Source organism: Aphelocoma coerulescens, chromosome 3, assembly GCF_041296385.1.
Source record: "Aphelocoma coerulescens isolate FSJ_1873_10779 chromosome 3, UR_Acoe_1.0, whole genome shotgun sequence".
Taxonomy (NCBI): domain Eukaryota; kingdom Metazoa; phylum Chordata; class Aves; order Passeriformes; family Corvidae; genus Aphelocoma; species Aphelocoma coerulescens.
The window spans coordinates 111109607-111117043 of record NC_091016.1 but is presented as its reverse complement, the minus strand read 5'-3'; the positions used below and the strand labels follow the sequence as shown (position 1 = coordinate 111117043).

Here is a 7437-nt window from a genome sequence, read left to right as displayed (position 1 = left end):
GTAAGGGATAGACCAAATATGATACAAAAATAAAACACAGGAAGTAAAATTTTATTAGTAAGTCTCTAGACAATTTATTATTAGCTGTTGTATTAAGTACCCCAAATCATCAGTTTCTTTCTTCTTTCCTTTGGTAATTCTCAAGTGTTTCCTAATACTCTATTTGTGAAAGAGTGAAGAATGTTGAACAGACATGTTTCAATAATCTTGATGACAACCAGAGAAGTTCTTTAAAGTCAGAAGAATAGCTATCCTCTTATGCCTTCTCCGTAGAAACTATATATTAAAAAGTACAGCTCCTCTTCATGGTACATTAAGAGCAATTAATTATATTCTGTAAATTTATTCCTAGACAAAATTGAAGTTCACATATATTTCAAAAATTCTATTGAGTCCTTGGTGAGAATACTATTTTATTGATTGAAATCCTCACAGACATGGAAATAAATTTATTAGTCTCATTAAAAAAGCACATTGCTTTCTAACATTGTTTTATATTTATCAAAACAAAATGTATGTTAATGTAATAAAATCACATAAGAAATGAAATGTAGAAGTCACTGAAAAAATCTTGGACCTTCAAAGCTAATTCTTCATATGAGGAGATGTTTGATGTAGGCTGCATAGCTTTCCCTTTTTTTTCCACGCTGGTGAACAATCAAAACAGTAACATCTTCTGTGTAAATGGAAAAAAAAATTACTAGAACAACCAACTCTGAGATGAATAAGTGACATTTCTTCAGATGAAACAAATACAAAAAGCATAACTTTATTCTCTAAAAATAGATAATCAACAGATGATATGTTTATGAAATGATGGAGATTTTTGAAACTGGTGTGTTAGTTTGCAATCCTCACAGCTGGAGGCAGCTCCTCCTGCTCTGCTCTCCTCCATTCCAGGACTGTTAACAGTGCAAGTAGCTGGGTGCATGCTGAACAGGTGATAACAGTGTTACTGATATTTAGAGCTCGTGCAAGATGATGAAGCATTCAGAGCCTTTTCCATCCCTTCATTTATCTTTGCACCAACCCTTGAGGGAGTTAGAAAAGTGCTACTATCTTTATTTTCCAGCCAAGAAACTGAGGGAGCAGGGTACTGAAGTGTAAGTGCAGGCAACTCCTGGGGAGAGAGGAGGTGCCATTCTGCAAGAGTGGTGCCCAGCAGCACCCAGCAGCAGCTCAGGCATCTGGTTCGTCCTTGTTTTGCCCTGTAATCATAGACTCACCAAATGGTGTGGGTTGGGAGGGATCTTAAAATCATCCAGTTCCAACTTCCCTGCCATGGGCAGAAACACCTTCCACTAGACCAGGTTGTTCAGAGGCCCATCCAACCTGGCCTTTCATTTCAAGGATGGGGCATCCACGGCTTCTCTGGGCAGCCTGTTACAGTGCCTCACCACCCTCACAGTACAGAATTTCTTCCTAGTATCTAATCCAAACCTACTCTCAGTTTGAAGCCACTACCACTTGTTCTGTTGCTACATGCCCTTGTAGAAAGTCCCTCTACAGCTTCCTTGTAGATGCCCTTCAGGTCCTGGAAGACAAAAATGCATAAGACTTTCTCCTTTTGAAATTCTTTAAAGTGAAGCCTGACTATTTCTGTCCCATGCTCCAGCTCTTATATAACTAAGCAGGTTTTAAAGACCCGAGCAAGACTTGAGGTGAAGATGTTTAGAGGATGAATCAAGTAAAGGGAATTGGGAAAGGAAGGGAAAGGAAAATGTGAAGGGAAGGGAAAGAAAAAATAACTATCTCAAGTGCTTGTACAAAAAGTCTGAATAAGTAAAAAAACCTCCACATATATATACATGGAACTCTTCTATTTAGTTTTGGGGAACTGTGAGGGCCCAGGTCCTGTCCCTGTGCCCTTTAAGCCTGGCCTAGCAGCAGTTTTTATACTAATCACCCCAGAATTGCTCCTTTACTGGAGCATGAAACTGCATGTTGTTAAGTGATACTGTGCCCTCTCCTTCATAGAACTTGAGGTCTCACAGGTGAAGGAAGTACAGCGTTCCTAATTTGGCTTTTAGAAGGCATTCAGGAAGTTAGAGGACATCTTACACTTTTGTTAAAATCAGTTACCATGCATCTTGCTTCCTTGTGTGTACCTGAACACCCAAATTCTATTCCTTTTCTTTTATTAAGAAAAGATTTTTCCCCATGGAAGAACATATGAAACAACAATTAGCTTTCAAGATTCGTTAAGTGCTGAGCTTCTGTCAAAAATAATCACGTCATTTCTTAAAAACAGTTTAACAATAATGAGACTACTTTAGTCCAGCTATTAACTACATTTTAAACAGCTTTTTAAAAGTTATAAATAACTTAAAGCCAGCCAAATGACTGCAGAAAATAGTGCAGAAATCAGAATAAGGCCCTTGTCTTTGAAGAGTCAAGCTGCAACAATTAAAATTCACATCCTAAATTCAAGACAGGCTTCTTTAGTTTCACTGGTTTCTAGTAACTTTTAAAAGGATTAGCTTTTCTGACTAAGTTAGATTTAAAACAACCATCTATTTTCACTTATTTGCCAATCATATTTCATTACAAGAAAAAAAAAAGAGAGAGAGAGAAAGACCAAGCTGATAAGTACCAATTGGCTGTCCCAATTTTAGAACTTTGTTACCAATTCCTGTTCAACCGCAGGATTGTTTTAGCTCCATTCAGGTGACATATACCTGTCCTCACAAAGAATTAAAAACTGGTGTTGCTGTTATTACCTTTACAGTGTTGCTTTTGTACCAATGACTCCTCCTACACAGCAAATACACAGATTGTGTTCACTGTGACAGAAACAGCATGCTTGCAGGATGGAACACTGGGTCCAGATCAGCTTTGCAATCCTTTGGCAAACCTAGAACAACTGTTTTTCAGTATCAGTCTTCAGCTTACCTTTTTATTTCTGGATCCTTAATGTTAATAAGGCATTTTAGTAACCATTAGGTAGCATTTAATTAGTCAATAGTATAATTAGATGCAGCTGTAGTCAACTGAAGACAGACTAAGCCTTGTACCTGAGACAGCCTGAGAGGTACGATCATAGAATCTTAGAATGGTTTGGGTTGGAAGGCACATTTGAAGGTCACTTATTCCAACTCTCCTGCACTGAGCAGGGACATTTTCAACTAGATCTGGTGGCTTAGAGCCTGGTCTAACTTGACCTTGAATCGTTCTATGGATGGGGCATCCACAATTTCTCTGGGTAACTTGTGCCAGTGTTCTACCATCCTTATTCTAAAAAAAATTCCTCTTACATCTAGTCTAAATCTGCTCTTTTTTAGTTTAAAACCATTACACCTTATCCTATTGCAACAGACTCTGCTGAAAAGTTTGACTCCATCTTTCTTATAAGCCTCTTTCAGGTACTGGAAGGCCACAATTAGGTCTCCCCAGAGTCTTTTCCAGGCTGAACAAATCCAGTTCTCTCAACCTTTCCTCACAGGACGTGTGCTCCATTCCTCTGATCATCTTTGTGGCCTCCTCTGGACTTGCTCCAACAGGTCCATGTCCTTCCTGTGCTGGGGACCCAGAGCTGGATGCAGCACTGCACGTGGGGTCTCACCAGAGCAGAGCAGAGGGACAGAATCCCCTCCCTCACCTGCTGCCCTCACTGCTCTGGATGCAGCCCAGGACACGTTTGGCTTTGTGGGCTGCAAGGACACATTGCTAGGTCATGTCCAGCCTCTCATCCACCAGCAACCCCAAGTCCTTCTCTGCAGGGTTGGTTGTTGTCAATGAATTCTCCCAGTATTCAAGGAATACCATCTTATTGTTTAATTCATCCTCTTTTAAAGTAATTCTATTGATGGATTTTTATATGTCTCTTGATTTGCTGTGCTGTTAAATTTCCTATTTATAAAACTAATGAATTTTCCTGGTTACTGCTCTATAAAATAAACCAGACGATGTTTTCCTCCTATACATGCTATTACAGAAATTGTTTTTGTCTCAGAGAGACTTCCAATGCCTCCTTCTGCATTGTAATTATTGTAACTATAGAGTGGTGACATTTTCATGAAGGAGCAATTCAATCAGGAATACCTAACTACTCACCCCAACAACTGAAAAGGTGAAATGAAACAGAACTGAATTGTTTTCTTGATTTGAAGTCATAACACTATTAAAATGACCAGCAATTGTTATGGTGTAATTGAGAAAAGGAGTGTAGTAAATGCAGACAAAACCACTGGAAGTACTCTCCCATGCCCCAGGTCCAAGGGAAGTCACTGGAATGCAGCACAGATGGATTTGGCATGGAGGCTGCCAGAGGGACCTCCACCTTACACATCCTGTCATCCTGGAGGGAAGCAACACCACCCTTTCTAAACACTTGTCCATGTAGGCAATAAACCTGTGTGTCCCCACATGGTCCCAGGCCATCTATGTTCTTGTGCTGGAGCTTCAAAACAGGATCTCAGCTGTGGTAAGGACGAATTCCCCAGGCAGCTCACAGCTTACCCTTATCAGGTACCAGTACAAAGGCATGCAAACACTGCGCTAACAACTCTGTTTAGAGCACTTTTATAGAAATGCACTTCTATTAAACATGTCATTGACCTAATAACAGCTGCAGAGCTTTCTGCAAACTTTGGAAGAAACAGTCAACAATTCACTTCATTTATTCTATTCTTTCTCCTTGAATTATTTTTTCCAGGATTGATTGGTTGTTTACAACTTGCTAAACATAAGTATTTTAGTGACCAAATCATTTTTCACTAATCTTTAAAACCCACCATGCTGTGATTTTTTCTGGTTTTCTATAAGGTCTTCAGACTACCAAGTTAAAAGAGAAGATCCTGCCTTGAGACCTCACCTGGACATCACCAGATGGCTCTGGGACATCACCTGATAGTTTTACAAAAAGGAGTTTTCCCTAGAGGAAAAGGATGGGAATCATTCAGTTGTGCAGCCAACCTACTTCCTGGCGTATTATTTGTAGATACAAAAATGCTGCTAGCAAGGATTTTCTTGCTATTTTCTAAGCCCATGAGAGACTTTTCTCTCTCACAGAAGAGGTAGCAGAGTTATGTAAACAACCAAGCCACCTCCTTCTTGAAAAGTCTTGTTTATGGTATAGTAGAAAAATACTTTGACAATGGATATTTTAGGATTTTAGCCAATCACCCAAGGGGTGGCTGATCCTTTGTCCAATTAGACTATGAAGAAAAAAGTCTTATATAAAAGAGTTTTTAAAATAATTAAATAAATCAATCTTGCTGCACAGTTTCTGCCTGCTGGATCTTCTCTCCTCCTCCTCCCTATGGCCATGGGACACCGTGACATACCCTAGGGCCCAGGCCTGCGGTAATATTATTAAATAATTTCTTGCCATGAGTAATGGCAAGTAACAGGAAGGGAAATTTTAACTCAGTTGTAGGAAGAGAGACTATTTCAGCACAGGAGGGAGCATATTTTTCATTCATGCCCTGGACATGGATTATTGAAAAAAAAGTTCAAAATCAGACTAATTTGAGAAGCAACAGTTTGCAAATTCTACAAAGCCAGCTCAGGTCTGACAGAGCCATTGCTGGTGCTCAGCTCTGCCCTGACTGTGCTCTGCTTCCTTTTAAGCTGTCTGATAACTTCTCCTTGCAAAGGCTGTGGGCAAGAGGCTGAGCACCAGCAATGGTTGATGGTTGGACTGGGCAGACTTTGGCACCCTGGCAGACACCTGGGACCTGAATTTGCATCACACAACAGGGCTTTGTCTCCTTCAAACTTCCAGGCTCTTCAGCCTTTCACTTGGGATTACAACTTTAAGCAACATCAGTTCTCAGGCAGGAACAGGCAGAAGAAAATTCTCTTTTTCTCTTAAGTTTATGGGAAAGTAATCTTTTTACCTTCTGTGTTCAGCATCGTAGAGGCTGCAGATGTGAACAGTTTTACAAGACACTTTCCATCACTGTGATTTTGACTTCAGAGCTCACTTGGCATTTGATGTCTGCATGTGATTTGCAGCTTCAGACGTACTTAAAAAGGAATGAGATTTATAATAATTGGCACAGAGGCATTTTTGTCTCTACTGAGATGTTCTTGCTTGGCAGCTGAGCTGGTCGCCTGGAGCACACCTGTGTGAAGAGACATTAACAAACTGCTGCTTCATCACCTTTATCAAGACGATGGGCAGCAACGTGGCCATTCCCAGCCAAGCAAGTTCTTCCTTTTCCCATATTCAAGTGATACTTTCTAAATTCAGAAGATATTTAGTTCATAGCCCATTATGAATATCCTAGAGGGTCTAATCATGAAATATTTGTGTGCATCTTGAAGGTGCTGATGTATGGCACTGATTTTAACTGGTCCAACCCTATTGAAGTCTTGGGAAACAAACTTTTTTTGTCATTCGGGTTTCATCTTGTCACCAAGACATTATTTTTCTACCTTGTGATCTGCCAGCTAAGGAGAGAAAAATATTGTGCACATAGTCCCTGCCAAATAATTCCTCAGCTCATTGCCAGATCCTGTCCCCCTGTTCTCCACACCATGTGTCTGGCATTTCAGTCCAGGGCTCTCCTTTTGGGTAAGTTTCTACATTTCCTAATACCACACGAAACAGAGCCAGGCATGGTTTGGGTTCACAGTGATTGAGCCCACACATTATCTTCCCATACTGTCCTGGCAGGTCTCAGAAATTCAGGCAACCCAATCTCTATCAGGCTGTGACTTACTCATTGCACCAAATATTTTCAGTGTCACAGCATGAACCACTCCACTTCCCCAGGCTATGAAAACACCGTCACTTTTTTTCAAGTTATTGAAATTAAAATCACAGAAAGCTGAGGGCACGCTGAGCCAGGGGAAAGCCCGGAGGTCTGGCTGCACCCTCCATGACAGCGACTCTGCAAAGAGTGAGCTCCTCACCCGAGGGAGCTAGTCCCAAACTAAGTTGTATGGGTGTGCAGGCAGAGGCAAAGAAGGAGGGACTCTCAGTATGAGTTCCATAAGCAAGTCCATTGCAGGTGAAGAATCAGGGACAAAGAGCAGCTTTTATGGAGGGTCCAGGGATTTTATACTCAGGGAAAAGCGGGGACAAGGGTAACAGCCAATTGGATAGAGTGATGGGGGCGGGATTAATGGAGAGGTAGCCAATGGGAGTAACTCATAGGCGGGATCACAGAGAACAACCAATGGGACATCAAGGAACATAGAACTTTCCAGAACGGATATATATTTAACTAAAAGGATAAATACCTATGGCCTTTTACATGAAACTGGAAGGGGAGAAGAGGAACCAATCAACTCAAAATAAGCAAATTAAGGAGCCCAAGGATTCTGGGGCTCGCCATCACCAAGGAGGTGATCTTAGACATTGGTGCCTGACCACCAGAGTTTGGATTCTGTTTTTCCCTCTGGGGTCATGGGGGCCACAGCCACTCACACCGCAACAGAAAGCCACAACAATGTTTTAAGTCACTCTTCCCAGACAAGACCCGGGGT

At 41.1% G+C, this 7437-nt stretch overlaps 1 long non-coding RNA gene across 1 annotated transcript; it reads right to left on the bottom strand.

Moving 5' to 3' along the window:
- Window positions 1–463: 463 nt before the first annotated feature.
- LOC138107401 (uncharacterized) lies at window positions 464–6964 on the bottom strand. Its single transcript, XR_011149487.1, has 3 exons — window positions 6862–6964; window positions 5841–6068; window positions 464–676 (listed from the first exon to the last, which is right to left on the bottom strand). It is a non-coding gene; the product is annotated as an uncharacterized lncRNA (long non-coding RNA).
- Between the last annotated feature and the right edge of the window lie 473 nt (window positions 6965–7437).